The sequence below is a fragment of the Mesocricetus auratus genome, unplaced genomic scaffold (assembly GCF_017639785.1).
Source record: "Mesocricetus auratus isolate SY011 unplaced genomic scaffold, BCM_Maur_2.0 Super-Scaffold_100023, whole genome shotgun sequence".
NCBI classification, from domain to species: Eukaryota; Metazoa; Chordata; class Mammalia; order Rodentia; family Cricetidae; genus Mesocricetus; species Mesocricetus auratus.
Genome location: NW_024429204.1, coordinates 26,348,888 through 26,369,078, shown reverse-complemented (window position 1 = coordinate 26,369,078; position 20,191 = coordinate 26,348,888). Strand labels below are relative to the sequence as shown.

Here is a 20,191-nt window from a genome sequence, read left to right as displayed (position 1 = left end):
AGAAGGTTGTTTCGTGCTTGTAATAATTGTTTCTTTCCATCTGTTGGTCTCCATAAGACTCAGTCTACATGCTCCACCTACCTTGCTTTATCCTCTGCTTCCACACACTGATCTCAGTCGTGGATTTGCAAGTCCTGCAGCCCCACCTGGAAGGTAGGATCTTGGCCTCTGAGCAGGGTCTGACTATAAGGTCTTGATGTAGCTGTCAAAGGAGCCTTGGGTTCTGGCGATCCTAGAGCATTGGAAGAGATGCAATTTACAGAGATCCTCCGTCCGCCTTCTTTTTGCGCTGCCCATCTAGCTGACTCTATCCTATGACGGTGTCTCTGTAGTGAGATATCCACCCACCCACACCTGTAGCACTGACCACATGTTTGGGCATGGTCACAGGTGAGGACGTGATGGAGGGTAGGACTAGATCTGGGGTGCTGGACCCCAGAGCTCTCTCTTGCTTCCTGTCGGATCGCAGAGAACAGCCTGGGTGGATCCTTGATACTGGAACCTTCAGCGGTCACGTGAATAAACTTCACTTAACCTGTGCTGTCTAGTGAATCTTGATTCCCCATCCAATATGTCTCTGTTAAGAAATACACTGAAAGACTCAAGAAAACCAGAAATTCCTAGTCCTTCCTTCTCTCCCTCACCACCCTCTGCATCCCCCCATTCATCCAATTACCAACCCAGGCCCATCTAGTGGTGTGCTGCTAAGCGTTTAACAACTACGCCCAGCAGAGAGGCCTCAATCCTGCATACCGCTTTCTGTGCCAAAGTATTTCCAGCTTAGCTAACTGTAAGCCACAGGCATGGAGACACACTGCCTGTGGCACTGAGAAGAGATGTGCCTAAGTCAGCTCTCTGGATCCAGAGTGAGCTGGCTGAATCTGGCTGCGCAACAGGTCCCGTGGGTCTAGGCTTTGACAGCGCAGGGACGTGATGCTTCTGAATACAGCATCTACTGGCTGTTCAGGTTGCTCCATCTCACTCCATCTCGCTCATCGCAGCTTCTCTATCTGTAAACGTGGATAGAAAGGTAACCAACATGCCACCTGCTGTGTGGAGCAGTCGGGTGAATGCCAGACACGAAGCTTGCCTGGCCACCTAGCTTCCCACCTACGAGTCAGCTTCAGCTGGGAAGCTGGGTTGATTAAGAAATGGCTAGGGGGTTTATGAGGCACACGTTCAGGGGTGTCTGTGACTGTGTCCCTGGGGGAAGATTCACTGAGGGGAAAGGCCTGCCCTACATGTACATGGAACCACCTCACGGGCTGGGTCTTGGATAGAAAGGGCAAGAGAAAGCCAGCAAGGTCCTAGCGTTCATCCCTGTCTGCTTCCCGACTACAGAAGTCATGTGACCAGCGGCCTCATGCTCCCTCTGCTGCCCGTGCTTCTCTATCATGGCTGGCTGCAAGCTCGCAAAATGCTCGTCAGAACAAGTTCTTCCTTCTCCTGCACGTTGCTTCCTGCCACCACACATGCAGATGGTGATAAATATGTCCCCTCATCTCTGTCTGACCTCAGTGGTGAGCTAAGATGCTTATATGCCCCACAAGGCAGCTAACCTCCTTTGTCATCAGAACATTCGAAACACACAACGTAATGAATTCTGTTCTGGCAGTTAACTATTTTAGTAAACATTAAGACTTTTCTAGCCCACTTTAGAGGTCTAGATAATTTCTACCATTCCAGGTGGGGCTCTGGGACTTGCAAGTCCACGACTGAGACCAGCGTGTGGAAACAGGACAAACTGAACAAGATCTGTGGGGGTTGCCCAAGACTGCAGAAGTCTCCCTTCATATTCCTCCCTGTTGCTGTGATAAGCATGCCGGCCAAAAGCAACTCAGGGAGGGAAGGACCTGCTACCATCCAATGCTACCATCCAGCCACTGAGGGAAGCCGCGGCAGGACCTGAAGGCAGGGGCTGAAGTCCGTCCCGTGGAGGAACTCTGCTCATGGAGGTTCCCAGGCTCAGCTTCAGCTACACTTCCTACGCATTCCGTTAAGCGACCGGCTCCTCCCCACAAATCTAATGAGGTGAGTTTCTCTTTATCTTTTTCCTCATTCTCCAGAGAGAGACTGAGGCACAGAGAGTGATTACCTGACAAGGTCACACAGCATGAAGCAGCAGCAAGAATCCGAAAACCAAGAATTCTGTCTCTTCCCGCCCATGAGCCTTATTCACATGCCCTTAACTTGCTCTCCTGCCCAATGTGCAGATAGAAGCAGTGGCTGTATCTACCTCATATTTTATGAAAACTGAATTAACATGTTAATTTGTGTATGTATAATACTAAAAAGGGCAACTAGCCATGACTCCTATCCTTCTCGGGACAGCCAGTTGTCTGCCTAGACTCATTCATTCATTCACAAACATTTCCCCAAGGTCTGTCATCCCTTGTCCCTGAGACAGGCACTGAGGGTATCAATATGTGTTAGAACAAAACTCACTTCTAGTCACAGTCCCGTCAGAGAGAGAGGTAGACAAGGACACAGTAATGATGGGGGACGTCCTTATGTATATATGCTTCTCTTGTTGGTTGATGAGTAAAACACTGATTGGTCAGTAGCCAGGCAGGAAGCATAGGCGGGGCTACCAGAGGAGGAGAAGGCTCGGGAGAGAAAGGCAGAGAGAGGCCTCCAGTGAGACACCATGCTGCCGAAAGAGTTACCTGCTGGATTTTTGGTAAGCCACAGCGTCGTGGCAATACATAGATTAATAAAAATGGGTTAATAATTAAGACAGAGCTAGCCAATAAGAAGCCTAAGTCACTGGCCAGCAGTTTACAAATTAATATATAACGCCCATGTGCTTATTTGGGGCTGAAAGGTAGTGGGACCACGTGGAACAGAAACTTCTGTCTACACAGTAACAATATTCTGTGCATTCAATGACACTAGGAAGACGAGATCCAGAGCACAGGTGGGTTGGAACTGTGTGTGAGCAGCGGCATGGGTGTGGCAAGCCTCTTCTACATATGCCCCTCAGGCAGCCCCTGAAGGTCCAGGAGACCATACCAGGGGGTGACATTGAGTGAAATGCTGTCACTAAGGCAGAGAAAACAGCAAGTGTGGGTTTTTAAAAGGCAGGTAACTAAACCATGACCCCCGTGTTCGGAGACTTGTGAAAATCTACTGTTACCAGAGCAGAGAATACTGAGAGGCAGAAGGGTCGGTGACGACATGAGCTAGTCACAATGTCAGAAGAGGGGCTCTGTGTGCTGACTCCGTGTGCTAATCCTAGCACATTGAACTTGATGAGGAGCCCCGTGGCCAATGGGTTATGTATGGTGTGTAGCAGGATCTGTGTCTAGAAGTGCAGACTGAAAACCAATGGAAGACTCTAAAGAATCCACCCAGGAGTGTGTGCGTGGGATGAGCTGAGAACAGTTAGACAGAGCATTCAGCCCCTCCCCTGCCCTCTCTCTCTTCCCTGACTCTGGAATTAAATTGTTTATAGCACCATTTCTATCGGTTTAGTTAGTTTTCCACTGCTCTGACCAGAGACACAACTTGAGGGAGTACATTGGTTTGTTTTAACTTTCAACTCGACATAACCTAGAATCACCTGGGGAGAGTCACACTGAAGGAATTATCTGGATTGCACTGGCTTGTGGTCCCTTCTCCACAGATTTCTCTTTACATTGCACCTATTGCCAAGGCAGAATTTTCTTCTATGTTTGTGCCCCACAGGTTTTCATAATGGATAAGTAGTTTGGATCAAATATTATTTCTGATTCCACTGTGATAATCGCATGGTATTATGGACTGAATGTGATCCTTCAAACTGCACACGTTGATGTGCTAACCTCCATCTGGCTGTGTGGAGATGGGGTCCTTTAAGGAAGTAAGGCAGGTTGAAGGAAGTCGTGAGGATGCTACTCTAATATAATTCATGTTTTCATAAGAAAGCACATACACACACACACACACACACACACACACACACACACACACACACAGAGGCCATATAAGGGAAGTCAGGAAGAAAGCCCTCACCAGAAACAGAAGCAACCAGAACCTTGATTTTGGACTCTGCATTGGTGAGGTGAGCACAGCCGTGTCAAGGACCACAATTGCCTGGGTTCCCTGGCTGCTGGTGTCTTCATCAGAGCACACATCCTACCTGATGCCAGCTTGTCTGTACACATGTCTGCTTTCTTCATTCCCTTGTTGGCCCAGTGACATCAACTCCAAAGCTGTGCCCATGTGTTTGTATATCTGGTCATCCGCTGGGGATGCTGTTCCGGTAGTTTTAGAACCTTGAAACAGTAGATCCTTGCTGAAGAAAGAGCCACAGGGGCCAAGCCTTAAGATTTCTTGGCCCCGCCCCACTTCCTGTCCAATGTGCTTTCTGACCAGCAATGCAATGCAACCAGGAACAGCACCCTGCTGCTGGTGTCCTGCCTTCCAGTGGTCCAATCCTTCTTCACACACATTTAGTATTTGATCACAGCAATGGAAAAGTAACTAACGCACATTGCTAGTCTCCAGAACCTCGAGAAAATTAACTTCTTTTGCTTAAACCACCCAACACACAGAATTTTGTTATGCTGGCCCAAGCAAACTGACGCAGATGGTTTCTATTTTTGAGTCTTTTAATACAGTGAAATATATGGTTGGCTTCCTAATGCCATACTAACTTCCCACCTCTAGTATAAATATCACTTGGTTATGATGTAGTCTCTATACATCGGTAATTTTTAGTTTCTAGCACTATTGAGGGTTTTTTCATCTAGATTCATGAAGGCTATTGGTCTACAGTTTCCTTTTCTTATACTGTCTTTGTACTATTTGGGCACCTAGATAATACTGATTTCATGAAATGAAATGATTGACAAAGTATTCATACCTTTTATTTTCACTTTTGTATAAAAGAAGCTTTTTTAAATGTTGACAGAATTTGCCATGATAGTCTCTGGACCTTTTTTGGGGGAGGTCCTTGGGTGAAGACTTTATTCTCTCTCAGAGGAAAAAAACACTATTTTTGAGCCAATTTTCTGCACCTCCAACTCCTCCAGAGTGATGCAATGAGAAAAGGTGACATTTGCATATACATTGTGTTGTGCGAGGAGAAGACAGATGCCACCTGATGCTCAGAGAACCTGTTTCTTTTATGAGGAGAACAAAGGACACTTGCCCTTTGCTGCAATTAAAGACACCTCAGACTTCCATGCCACAAGCAGACCTGCCCTGAGCTCTAGAAAAGGAAGCTGTGTTCCCTAAGACTGCCAGCTACAAATACGAGCCTTGAAAACACTCCAGAGTAAAAGCAGCCAGTGCCTCTCACTGCAAGGAGCATGAGAGCCCGGGGAGAAATGCCTTCAACAAGCTGTTAGGAATTTGGTCCTTGTAACAGCTCTGCCTGTTCACCATAAGACAGTTGAGGAGAAAAGGGGACCTTATGTCACTTTCATTGTTTATGAACTTGGCTTTCTCTTGTCAAGTGCTGGCTGTACGGATTCAGGTCTGGTACTGACTGCATCCTCCAACACTCATCTGTCTGTCTGAAACGCATCAGCAGGGCTGTCTTTCAGCCTCTCTGCTCCTGTTCGTTCTTGGTACCTGTCTCAACAGTGGCTTGCCAAAGCATCACAGCAATTGATCCCAATAGAGGCTTCAGGAACCCAGTGTTGAACCAGCCTGGAAAATTGCAGCAATCCCTTACCTTGCATTTGGAAATAAAATTTAAGTCCTAGAGGTATGATTCCTCATACCACCAAGAGTAAACACAATTTGGGGCCTATCTATATAAAATAAAGACAAGTCATTTCTGAGTTGTGCTGTTCTGACAGTAAATTCAGATTTTATGTTAAGTCATGACTGGAGTGAAAACATACACAAAAACATAAACAAAATTTAGAAATAATTGTGGTGGAGAGCAAAGTGGTTTTGGTACAAAAGAATTTGTATTTTGAGACTCCCATAGGTGAGTGTAGCCAGGACAGCTCCACTATTCACTTGGGTTTTCTTTTGCTTTGACCACACACTTCAGAGAAAACCGTGATGTGCATTAAAAACAAAAAAACACAGCTAATGGAGTCATGAGCTACTCTGAAGTTGTAAGCCCGTTTTCACTTTCTTATCAGACACTCACTATAACTGCTCTTTGGGGATGCATGTTGGCAATGGATTCTCTTAGATTTCTCTCTATTGAGAATGTCTTTATTTCCCCCTTTTTACTCCTAAACAGTGGCCCCTCCAGGTACAGTCTGTGACTGGCAGCTGCTTTGCTTTAGCATCCAGAAAGAACTAGGCCAGCAGATCCTCACGCCCAGCCTGGCACCAGGTGAAAAGGCCTCTACAACTCTAGTGGACTCTGTCAAGAAAATACTCTTGTTTCTAGCTGGCTTTTTCTGAGATTCTTTCCCTTTGCTTTCAAGTTTCTTGGAGTTTAGTTCATAACATTTCTTGAATTTTCTGTGCATTTGTCTCCACAGGATTTTTATTTTTGGCTTCTTTTATTTGTGTGACCATGTTAATTTTCAAGTTGAGAGGATCTAGAACCACCTATGATAGGGCTTCCAGGCATGACTGTGTGGGGCGACACTGGCTTCATTAACTGAGGTGGAAAGACCAGTCCACTGTGGGTAGCACCATTCCTTGATTGGGGTCCATGTAACACGAGTTCTAATTGTTCTTAATGATATAAACCCGCAGCCAGACATCAGGACAAATGCTGAGAGATCAGAGAGAGAGAGAGGAAAAAAGCAAATCACAGCCAACTCTTACCTTGCTAACTCCTCAGCCTGGAGAGACTGAGCTCCCCGTTCTCTTCCCTCCAAAAGACTTCCTCTCTCTGCCCAGCCGGACCACTTCCGGTCTGTCTGTACCACTTCCGGTCTGTCTGTACAGACTTCCAGACCTCTATGGTTAACTAGTGGCCAGCTCCGCCTTCTGGTTGGCAGGCAAGCTTTGTTAGAGTATAAGCAAGAAATCATTGCAGATTCCTAGAGTGTGTGCATGGAGAAAGGGTACTGAGTAGTAGAATTAATTCAGAACTCTCTGTTTTCTAATTGTGGATGTAAAGGAACCACTCGCCTCAAGCCCCCGCTGCCTTGATTTCCTTGCCACAATGGACCTGTACCTTGAACTATGAGCTGAAACAAAACAGACTCTACCCACTAAGGGCTTGTCAGCAGAATTTATCACAGCAACAGAGAGAAACCGAGACAACCTGCAAGTTAATGTTCACCCCAATCAGAATGAATTAGCTCTTATTTTGTTGACATTTCTAGGCTCCTTTCTCTTTCAAACTGTGATGGAACTCTTTGTGTTACTGTTCCATAAGCTCTACCTACCTTTTAGATAGATAAATAGATGATAGATAGATAAATAGATGATAGATAGAAAGATGCCAGATGATAGATAGATGATAGATTATTTATAGATAGATAGATGGTAGATTACAGATAGATAGATGATAGATTGTAGATAGATAGATAGATAGATAGATAGATAGATAGGTAGGTAGGTAGATTACAGATAGGTGATAGATTACAGATAGATATATAGATAGATAGATGATAGATTACAGATAGATAGATAGATAGACAGACAAATAGAATGTTCTACTTTTGCATAAATTCTGTTCAATTTCAAAGTTCATAAGGTCTCCTCTACTCTACTACTGAGGTTGTTTCCCCTTGGTGATTACACTTCTGCTTCTGATTGACTCTTTTTAAATTATCTGCCTTTCCTCCCTGCAGGTGCCTGTTATTTTGAATGCTGAGGAGCAAGTTCCAGGCACTGTCCACCATCATCCTGCACTGAGCCTCATTACAGCTACCAGGAATTTTTCCTCAAGATCCTAATTTCCCTCATGACCTCTTGTGGTAAGGTGAACTCAGCTTCCCTTGCTTAGGCCTACCCAAGCTACAGAACCTCCTGCTCTTCCAGGAGCCTTGAGACCTCTGCTTTGACCATCTACACCTCTGCTTTGACCATCTACATCTCTGCTTCGACCCCCCTATACCTCTGCTTGGGCCTGCCTACACCTCTGCTTCATCAGCCTACACCTCTGCTTTGATCTGCCTACACTGCCTAGGAACCAAGTTTCAGACAACAGCCATGAAGCTGGACTATAGCTCTGAGGAATTTTGCTCCAAGAACTCAGCCTACCAGATTTTCAAAACAGACCTAACACCTACATTTCCCCAAATTGTTGCATAAAATAGAAAATGAAGGAGTACTTCCATATTCTTCTTAACCAAGCCAGCACTAACCTGATATCAAGACCAGATAAAAATCCAATAAAACAAGAGGAATGTAGGACCACCTTCCTGATAAATACACAAAATTCTCAAGAAAGTATTTGCAAAGGAATTTAAGAGCAAATAAAACTATCATCCACCAGGACAAGGTTGGCTTCAACTCAAAGATACAACATAGTTCAACATATATAAACCAATACATGTAACCCACCACGTTAAGACTCAACTTTAAAAGAGCCATATAATTATCTCATTATCTAATGAGATGATTATTAGAAAAGGCCTTGGACAAAATCCAACACCTCCTCATGATAAAAGCTCTATGAACCAGGTGACATTTATCAACGTAATAATGGCAATATACAAGCCCACAGCCACCATCATGTTAAGTGGGAAAAAAGGCAAAGATTTCCACTAAAATCCATGTTTCAAACCTGTTCAATATGGTGCTTGAAGCCATAGCTAAAGTAGCAAGACAAGGGAGAAGAAGGTAGAGATACAAATAGGAAAGGAGAAAGCCAAAGCATATAATTCTATATGTAAAATACCCTAAAGTTTCCCCCCCAGAACACCCCCATTGCTGACAAACACATTCAGCAAAGTAGCTGGATACATAATCAGCCCAAAAATAATAGTAGCTTTTTTATATACCAATGATAAACACCTGGGGAAACAGGAAAAGAAATCAGGGAAACAATATAATTCATGATAGTCTAAAAATAAAAAGTAGAATAAATATAGCCAATGCAATGAAAGATACCAAAAGATGGAACGATCCCCCTGCTCATGGGTTAGTAAGATTACTACTGTGAAAATTCCCATTCTACCAAAAGTGATTGAGAGACTCAGTATAATTTCCATCAAAATTCCAATGTAATTAGAAAACACAAAAGACTCAGGATAACCATGGTTCAGACACATCGATCAACAGTACAGAACCGAGGGTTTACACTCGAGCCCACACGCCTACATCCATCCGACTTTTGATGAAGAGGCCAAAAACACACATTGAAGAAAAATGTGTCCCCAACAAATGATGTTAGCTAAACTGGATAGATGTATGTAGAAGAATGAAACTTAGTTCTTATCCTTCACCCTACACAAAACTTAACTCTAAATGGATTAAGTACCTCAACATAACCTGATAGCCTGAATTTGATAGAAGAAAAAACTAGGCAATCAATACATTTGAACTCGGACCCCAGTAGCACAGGCATTAAGGCCAAATAAGTGACAAACTGGGCCGCATGAAACTAAAAAGCTTCATGTAACAAAAGACACCAACATATGAGTGAAGAGGCAGCCTACATTCATGGAGAAAAATTCATTGCCAGCTATACATCTGACAGAGGCTTGTTGTCTAAAATATATAATGAATGTCAAAAAGGAAGCCCCCAAAAACAAAAAAAAAACTAAACACTAAACTAACCACCCAACTTAGAAGTGGGCTATGAAGTTGAACAGAAAGTTCTCAAAACAAGAAATACAAACAGTTGAGATAATATTTTTTTAAATATTCACTATCTTTAGACACCAAAGAAATGCAAATTAGGACTACTCTGAGATTTCATCTTACCCAAGTTAGAATTGCTAAGATCAAAACAACAAATTATTTTTTAAGTGCTGTTGTGGATGTGGGGAGGGTGGAACATTTATTTACTGTTGGTGGGAGTGCAAGCCGATTCACCCACTGGGGAAATCAGTATTTGATAGGTAGACTTAGATCCACCATATGATGCAGTCATACCACTCCTGGGCACACACTCACATAAAGGTTGACTTATACCAAAGTAATGTGTGCTCATCTGTGTTCTTTGATACTATATTCATAAAGGCAAAGAAATAGATGCAGCCTTGACGCCCATCCACTGATGAATGGCAGATTAGTTACTTTCCTGTTGCTGTGATAAAACACTATGACCTACCAAAGGAACTTCAGAAGAAAGAGTTTATTCTAGCTTATGGTTTGCTTGCAGATGTGGAAGCAGGGGCAGGAAACTGAGTGCTCACAGCATGTGTTGCAAGAATGAAACAGAGAGAACAAACTGGAGGTGGCGAGAGGATTTTGACTTTCAAAGCCCACCTCCATTTATACACAGTCCTCCATCAAGGCTGCACCGCCCACGCCTCTCCAAACAGCACCACCAACTGGAGACCAAGTGTTCAAATGCCTACAACTATGAGGAGGATGTCTCTCCCTCAAATCCCCACAAGTGTAACATTCCATTACACAAATGCCTACAACTATGAGGAGGGTGTCTCTCCCTCAAATCCCCACAAGTGTAACACTCCATTACACAAATGCCTACAACTATGAGGAGGATGTCTCTCTCTCAAATCCCCACAAGTGTAACACTCCGTTACACAAATGCCTACAACTATGAGGAGGATGTCTCTCCCTCAAATCCCCACAAGTGTAACATTCCGTTACACAAATGCCTACAACTATGAGGAGGGTGTCTCTCCCTCAAATCCCCACAAGTGTAACACTCCGTTACACAATGGAATATTATTTAGCTGTAAAGAAAAATAAAATTTTTAACGTTCAGGTAAAGTGAGTGAGGTAACCCAGACCCCAAATGACAAATGCTCCATTGTCTCTCTTGAATTGGAGAACCTATAGAAGTTAGAATAATAGTAAGGGACCATGAGGGGGAGTTTCAAGAGAAGGGAGATAAAATGTAGGTCATATGAAGGGGGGATGGTAATAATGGAACAGGAAGGATTAAATAGGCTGAGGAATGGGAAGGCTGTGTAGAAGAGTTGGTTGGTGGATAACCAACACGAAAGAGCTTTGAAAAGGCCATATGAAAATTTACTCTGTTGAAGCTTCCTAAATACACATGCATATGCACACACATTATATATACACACAATATATGTGCATATATGTATACATATATATATACACACATATGTTTATTATATATACACACTTATCACACACATATTATATATATGCACACATATACACACACATCACACACACATATATATTATATATACATATACACATCACACACACATAATATATATACACACATCACACATATATACTCACACACATACATATATATTATATACACACAATATATATGCACATATGTATGCATATATACACACATGTATATTACATATATACACATCAGACATATATATTATATATACACACACATATATATTATATACATATATACACACATCACACACACATATACAAACATACATGCACATGCATACAGTATACATACACAAGCATGCACATACATACACACCATAGGCTAGCAAAAATAAAAAGCCTAGTGGCAGGTTACTTCTTTTTGAGGTGTTGGTCAGTGAGGTCCCATAGACTGCCCTCTCCTCTAAATCACAGCCTATTTCTATTGCTCTTGGCTACTCTCCAGAATTTTATAATTGAAAAATAAATATTGCTTAAGATCACACATGAATCATATGCCATGGATAAATCAAACTGATAAAACTTTGAAGCGTCATCCTTACTGGCTAGTTCTCATAGCCAGTAGGTCTTACGCATGTGGTGAACCTTCTGAGGTATAATAGCGACTGCTCAGCCAGATGTGCCCACTGGTAAAATAGTGTCATGACTGCTATCCCCAAGATCAAACTCACACCCAGTGCTGTTAACAAGGCTAAAAACCCCATGTCTGGCTAGACCATGTCCTAAGAAAGAACCTAATACTAATCTGCTATGTGGACATAGTAACAAGCTGCCTCTAAGTTCTTACCGTCACATTTGTAGACCATTGCATGTCTTAACCCTTATCAGGGAAGGGCTTTTTCAGTGGACAGCAATTTACACAGACCCACAGCGTTCGATTCCCAGAAAATGAGAAACCGTGGAGCACTCGGCTCTAAACGGGACATCTACAGGGATCATCATGGAAGAAAGGGAGGGAAACCCGTCAGAGGTAGTCGAGGTCTGAAGCAATGAAAGCATTTGTCTGAAATGATGGCCCCGTTGCACACATGACCTCACAGCAGCTGTGACTGTCCAAGACCTGGACAGGATCATTCCAGCCAAAATCCCAGAACAAGGGAAGAACTGCATGGGGACGAAAAGGGTCTTATTGACCCAAACATATTATATACATATATGAAATTGCCAAACAATAAAAAATAAGATTAACACTCATTTATTTAAAAAAATACTATGATAGTTGACTTAAAGTCCTTGTCAGATCATTGTAATATCCGATTCAGTTCAGGGTTGGAATATGTTAGCTGTCCTTCTCTTTCACGCTGCAGTCTTCCTGGCTAGTGCTGGGACAAACAAGTGATGTCCCTGTACCTATTTTGATGGCGTCTTAAGCGGCTCTGGATCATACTTCATCTTTTTCAGCAGACTGTTGCCTGCTCTACTGTAGATGAAGGGCACCAGTGGATGTGTGTATCTTTAGCTCCCTGCTGGGCTCCATCCGGCTGACTCACACTACTTCAACCTAGAAGAGGAGAGTGGAAGATCATCTGCACCCTCAGCCCCCTCCGCATCCTCCAGGGGAAGAAGGAAGAGCCTCATAGGTCACCCGGTGGCCGTCAACTCTTCTCAGCTTCCCTGTAAACCTGGCACCTCACTTGTGAGCCCATCCCTCACTCACACTGCATTTCTGCTGAAAAGTGGGGGCCTCGGCATACCCTAGCACCAGAGGAGAGGAGAGAGTGATAATGAACCCCACTTCCTGCAGCCTCACTCTGACTCACGGACACAGTGTCTCACCTTACACCGAGAGTGGAGGCAGTAGGAATGGAGTCCTGGCTTGACTCACCCTGTGCTTTCTTGTTTGTATAATGTGAATAATGCTAGCCTCCCATTTGTGAGCATTCTGTAAAATAATATTTATAGCCGGGCAGTGGTGATGCACGCCTCTAATCCCAGCACTCGGGAGGCAGAGGCAAGCGGATCTCTGTGAGTTCGAGGCCAGGCTGGACCAACAGCCTCCAAAACAATACAGAGAAACTCTGTCTCGTAAATAATAATAATAATAATAATAATATTTATAGAGTACATCTTTTAGGGCATAAGAAACAGTAAGCATTTGTGAAATGATAGTTGTTATAGTAACAGTTGGTCTGGAAAATTAGCCAATTAACTCGTTGCTATGAACGGAAGTAATAAATGGACAAGATGCCTGGTTGCCCTCTTAGAACATGGCTGGCGTCAATATGATGTGTCAAGCAGGAGGCTTGTAATAAAAACCACATGCTAAGAAAGCATGGACAAAAACGTTCTTAGAGGAGGTGATACTGGAGGCAGACCTGGGAAAATCAGTAATTTCTCAGGTGGCAACATGGGCATGAAACTGAAGGAATATTATGGGGTAGAAGGAATTTTAAGAACAAATCACAGAGCTGCTATAGACATCTCAAAACATGGCTTCCAGAACACTTTGTCACGTCGAGAGGTGAAGTTGGTGTCTCCTATTTTGGAGTCTGAGTCATACGACTGCCTTAGCAAGAGAAATCTATAAAAATGAAGTTGGGCTTTCTCCCAAGCCAGTCCATTTCCTGTATCTTTGAATGCACACTTGGAACTCGCTGGGTGCGTTGTGAGGAAGCCAAGCCATCACCCAGAGAGGCTACATATAGCTACCCTGACAGACTGCGCCAGCTGAAAGCTCAGCCAACATCCAGCACTGACTACCAGCCACATGGGTGAGCCATGTGGGAAGTGAAGATTCAGCCTCAGGTCAGCAGCCCGGGGAGATGCTACCTGAGACAGAGAAGAGCTTCCCCTGCCGAGCCCTGGCCCAACGAGGAAGCATGAGCTAAATTAACCGGTACTGCTCCTTTAAGCCATTACATTTTGTGACAGCTCATTGAGAAGCAGCAGTTGAGAAAGCTAGCAGACTATTTATGAATTGCTGGTTCGTCTAACTCTGGAAGGAAGAGGCACAGAGATGGAGGAAAGCCTTTGTGATGTTCCACACGGGAGAGGGGGAAACAGAGTCATGAAGACCAAGTATGGAGCTGCAATTTCAGATTGCACGCCCGTATTTCTCCTGTGACAATCCAAAGAAATATTCTGTTCACACGATTACAAACAACACGTTAAAATATCAAAGGTTCTTTCCGAATATATGTTGCCACTAACATATACATTTGGTTTCTGTAGAATCCCAGTAGCACACTGTGGAAGCTATGGTCTATGAAAGATGCTTTGAGAAATTATTTTCTGGGGACAGAGTTGGCTCAGCAGTTAAGAGCGTTTCCTGCTCTCCCAGAGGACTCAGGTTCAATTCCCAGCATCCACACAGAGTAGCTCAAAACTGCCTGTAACTAACTCTAAGGGATCTGACATCCTTTTCTGGTCTCCACAGGTACTCTCACTCATGTCTAATATACTACACACACACACACACACACACACACACACACACACACACACACACAAAGAGAGGAGAGGAATATAAATATAAATAAAAAGGACATTTTATCCCCTCTATCCAAGTGGCTTGAAGATTTTAGAATTTAACCTTATTTCTATTGATTAGGATAAGTCCTAGTTGCTCTGAGGGTTAATGTACAACCGACAAAGCTCTCTCTCTCTCTCTCTCTCTCTCTCTCTCTATCTATCTATCTATCTCTCTATCTATCTATCTCTGTCTCTGTCTTTCTCCTCTCTCCCACCCTAACACTTATATTAGGAGAATCTGACTCAGGGGAAAGGAGGGTTTGTGTTTTCCAAGAACCAAAACAACACTTTGACTTCGAAGCCTCCGCACTTTCCATGAAGACTTGTCAGGCACAATCTGCTGGCTGGTTTGTCCCAGGCTCAGCTTCCCTACAAGTATATGTACACCATCAGTTTCCTTTATTTGCACCAGGCAAATTTCTACAGATTGAACCTCTGTAATCGATTTTATAGAATGTAGATGTATACAAAACTATGTGCACAACTTCAGCAAAGGTTAGTTTTGGTGGGCAATAGGAGGGACAAGGTCACATATGGTTTCTACACATTTAACAAACCCTTAAGTGATCGTGAAGCTGGTTGCAGAACACACAGCAGGGGTCTGGACAAATGGGGTGCCTTGTCTAACAGAAGGTCCTTGATCAAAAGGCTTTACAGTCTAGAAAGGAAGTAAAGTCAAAGGCAGGGATCGATTCAATAATTGCACCAAGATGTCATGCTGCACAATGATGGTATGGGGTGTACTTCAGACATGGTAATCAGAAAGATGATCTCAGAAGATGACAGTTGAAGACACTGAGGGTAAAGAGCATCCATAGGGGCTTCCGCACTTTCTGGTGTTTTCCCAGTTCAGCAGTATAATTTTACAAGGCCCTGCCAATGGCCCACTGGAGTTAGTGATCCTCATGGATCACTGACAACCAAAGGAGGGATATCATCTTCCCATTTTTGTTGGAAAGATTTTTCACAGAGTGAATTCCCCCAAAGCATATCCTGGCACAAAAGTACACATGCAAGCATATATGAGAAAGACTTTTCCAGAACAAAAACAGTAGGAAGATGAGGGCACAGGAACATGAGGGACAACAAGCAAGGCTCATGATGAAGCCTAGAGTGGTACAAGGAAGCTGGGATAATTTTGTAGGGAGTCGTAGAAATGGCACAGGTCATACTCAAGTTGTCTCTGTCAGAGAGCAAGGGGGCGACAGAACTGGCATCTATCTAAAGCTAACTCCAAGATGATACAAATTCACAGGCACTCCTGGTCTTTGTACAGAACAAACTAAGCAGTTTGTAGCTTGCTGTCTAAAAGCACTTGCCTGGCCGAGAGTCAGGATCCAGCTGATGGGAATGGAAATACAGCCGTCTTAAGAGTCACCTCCAACATCCTTGTCTGCAAGTCTATTTATCTATCTCTTTCAGCTGAAGCTTCCAGTATTTATTGCAGTCATTACTGTCTGTTGGGAGGTGATCAATGCCTGCTTGGACTTCCAAGTATCCATTCCTAGCTTCAGTCAATACTGTTTCAGAATTAACATAGTGGCGAAAGCACTGGGCATTCTCCACACGGGGTAAGAAAGGATCACCGTCAGCAGAGTGGTAAATAAAGCCAAGGAGAACCCAGGACTGTGAAGTAGACCATTGCTCGTGTTATGCTTGAATCCACATATGAGAAAAGTCCCTATAGCATAATGAGTCCATAGAAATACTTTAAAATATTATCCTTCCTTTAAAAAAAATCACAGTGTCATACGAAGGTCAGTGGGTGCAGATGATGCTGTATCCTCAGCATTTGATGGGAGGAACTAGAGAGGATGGAGGAGGATAGACATGACACACCGGCCTCTCTGCTAACAGCCCCAGTGGGCAGTTCCGGGAAACTTACATGTTTTAGCTACTTCAATACGTGTCTTAAGCTTAGGGATATGTAATATGTCTAATGTCTAAAAGTACATGTATATGATTTTTTTGAGACCTGGTTTTGCCATGTAACAGAGGCTATCCTCAAACTCATGGTGATCCTCCTGCCTCAACCTCCCAAGCGCTGGGACTACGGATGTGTGCTCCCATGCCTGGCTCACAGATCTCACTACTGCATAGATAAATTGCATAAAATATCTTTTATTTAAGGTATTCATAACCTGTGTTGCTTACTGTAAAGGGAGGTTTTTCCTTGCTAGCCGCTTTGGTTTATCACCCGCCAGTCGCCTGGGCTCTGTCACGTTGTAGTCCCCAAATAACACACAAGATGCTGTATTAATTATGAAGCTGTTGGTCTTGCTTTGTTTCTTACTGGCTAGCTCTGACTTAAGTAATTACCCCATAATTGTTAATCTAAGTATGTCTCTTACCAGAGAAGTTTCCGGGCTTCCTACCCCATGGCATTACATCTTGACTTCTCTGTTTCTCCTTCCCAGAGTCCTCCTGGACTCCTAGCCCCACCTATCTTGGTTCCTTATTGGCCAACAGTGCTTTATTGACATATACACAGGACTTCCCCCATCAACTTACCTTTCTTCTGCTGTGACAAAATATCTGCGGTAGCCAAATTATAAGGAAGCGAGGACAATTTTGGAGGTTTCAGTCCTTGCTTAATGGGGGAATGCCCTTCTGTATATATGTTTCTCTTATTGGTTGATGAATAAAACACTGTTTGGCCAATAGAAATAGGAAGACAGGCAGGACTAGGACATGAGGAGAATTATGGGAAAGATAGGCAGAGAGAGAGAGAAAGAGAGAGAGAGAGAGAGAGAGAGAGAGAGAGAGAGAGAGAGAGAGAGAGAGAGAGAGAGACCACGAGAGACGCCCTGTAGTCTCCAAAAGGAGTAACAGGTCCGGGCATTCTCCGGTAAGCCAAGAACATGTAGAAATAATGGATTTATAGAAATGGATTAATAACTAAGACAGAGATGGCCAATAAGAAGTCATTGGCCAACAGTTTTATAATTAATATAGCATCTCTGTGTGTTCACTTGGCAATGAATGGCAGCAGGACCTGACTGAACAGAAACATCCAGCTAAACATGCTCATTTCAGTGTGTGTGAGTGGCAGAGAGAGACGGGGGAAGTTATGGCCTCAATAACTCCAAGTGTGTGGTTCTCAATGCTCTCACTCCTTCCACTGAGCTCTGTCTCCTGAAACCTCTACTACTCCTCACTAGCAGCCAAGCAGCCAAGCTATGGCCTCCAGGGGACATTCAAGTTACAAACTATCATGTAGCACAGAGTTTCACTAAAGTATGGTTTTTCCATCCCAAACAAATAGGGAACAAATCTACCTCTGTGACAATGAGTTCTCAGACATACAAGGACTTGTTTGAGGATGGGAGAGGCAGGACTAAACACTCAGAATAAATATAAAGCAAGGCAAGTTTAGGATACCCAACACTGAGGTGGGTAGGAAATGAGAGCTAGTAGGGAGAGAATTCGGTGCAAAACCTGTCTACCTGAGCTCTGCCTACGACAGAGACGGGGCCATGCAACAGCAACAAAATGTAGTGCATTCTAGCTGAAACACAGGGGTTGGGAGCATATGGCGGAGCGATCTTTCCTCTGTTGCATGGATGAATTGAGAGGAAAAGTACTGGCTGGAAGGAGTTGGTCATCACAAATGGAATTGCTATTTCAGGCAGAAAGCATAGCAAATGCAGGCTGAGTGTTCAGAGATCAAGACCATGGGCACTGAGAGGAAATTATTCATGTAGCAGAAGAAGAGACTGTCCACAATGGTGGATAGAATACACAGGGGGACCAGGAGCTTTTGATGACTCTTGATGAAAGTTCAGACTCTATCCCAGGCATTGGAGGATTAATTTTATGACTATCTAGAGAAGAAGACTCCTTATTTTTATATTTGAACAAACATATTTAAAGGCACAGAAAGGAAACTCACTCGCTTCCAGCATAGTTTCAGAAAATTTGCAATTTTAACCAGCCTGTATGCTGCCTCAGCTCTGAGGGGCATTTTGTGGGAAAACTTCAAAAACACAGCCTGAGTGTCTGTTAGTCTTCCTGAAGGGGAAGACCATGCAATAAATTAGGAATCTGACAACCATAGACGATAGAGGGGCCCAAGGCCAAATGCTTCCCTGATGTTTCACTCTTCCATCTCAGATTCTCTATAAGAAGTCTAGCTTCCCACTGCTCAGTCAAACCCTCTGAGTCCCTTTTACATTTGTATGGGTCAAGCATGCATTTTGCTACTAAGATCTTCTAATGTGGATACTGACAATCAAGGTCCCTGTATGTCCAAAAAAAGAAAGTCTGGTACTTTCCACACTGAAAGTGAGGATGGGATTATTGTGTGTTCAGTATTTGTTAAGTTCCTGCTATGCACCCTAACACCACTCTAATAGGCCTCTGGAATACATTGGTGAGCAAAATAGAATGAGCCCATGTCTCTGGGTTGAGCATATTGCCATGAGGTTGATATTTCTTTTCTTCCCAGATGCTGGGATGAAAGCCAGAGAGGATGACATGCATCTATGCCCACGCTTTCATATATTTGTCTTTGGGATATTATCGTCTTGGATAAAAATCTTTTGGAGCCTCTAAAGTCATGCAGGATCTCTAAAAATATAAGCAAAATGGATTTTATCCTCAGCATAATTTTCAGCCTTCTAATTGGTTTCTAAACTTGCACTTGAGACTTACCATAAAAGTGTGAATAAATCCAGTCACAGCATTTGAAAAGCAATTAACAATAGGCCCTCACAGTCTAACAGGAATGTGTTATTGCAGCCTCTGAGACCTTCCTCTGCTCCTAACCCATAAAGTCTCTGACCTGGCACTGCTAGTCGTTGATTCTGGCCAGGAACTTGCTCTGCACACAGCCTGGTTCTAGTTATCTGTTGAACAATGCAAAGGGCTGAAACATGACCTTATCATTCAGATTTGGGGATCCTTATGGGATACACTTTGCAAACACCTCTCTCTGGCTCCAAAGCAAATAAATGGGAAGAAAATCAGCAGCTTTCCCTTTGACTCTAGAAAACAATGCTCATTAGCAAGAATGTTGTGTGAATGTTTCTGACCCAACTGGTCCTGCCCCCATTTCAGCCCCAAATGAACACACAGATGCTATAGTAGTTATAAAACTGTTGACTGGTGGCTTGGGCTTCTTGTTGGCTATCTCTGTCTTAACTATTAACCCATTTCTAGTAATCTCTGTATTTCCATGTGGTCTTGGCTTAACTGAGAACACCTGGAGCGTCCTCTCTTCCTGGGTTCTACATGCCGACTCCCTCTGCCTACATTTCCCAGAATTCTCCTCATCTCCTAGCCCTGCCTATATCAGTGTTTTATTCATTAACCAACAAGAGAAACATATATACAGAAGGACAACCCCCATCATAAGAACTGGAGTTGTTACCAATGATAAGAATGACAACCCTGGACCAAGCGACCAGGAGCCTGCAGAGAGAGCTGATCCACTTCCACCCAAACCCAGGATAGAGGACAGAGGTGAGCAGGCTCACCCTCTCTTGGATCCCCTGGCCTGGGGACTACAGCCAGGTCAACTCCCCCTGGAAGGACTACCAAGCAACCAGGGGCC

At 43.5% G+C, this 20,191-nt stretch overlaps 1 long non-coding RNA gene across 3 annotated transcripts in view; it reads right to left on the bottom strand.

The window, feature by feature from the left end:
* The window catches only part of LOC106021829, a 139,553-nt gene extending 132,837 nt beyond the window's left edge, over positions 1–6,716 (bottom strand). For all 3 annotated transcript variants that reach the window (XR_001196983.3, XR_005870511.1, XR_005870512.1), the window contains exons 1-2: positions 4,121–6,716; positions 82–232 (exon numbers count right to left, since the gene is read on the bottom strand). This is a non-coding gene — a long non-coding RNA (uncharacterized LOC106021829). The remainder of the gene's footprint in view (positions 1–81; positions 233–4,120) is intronic.
* Positions 6,717–20,191: the final 13,475 nt, after the last annotated feature.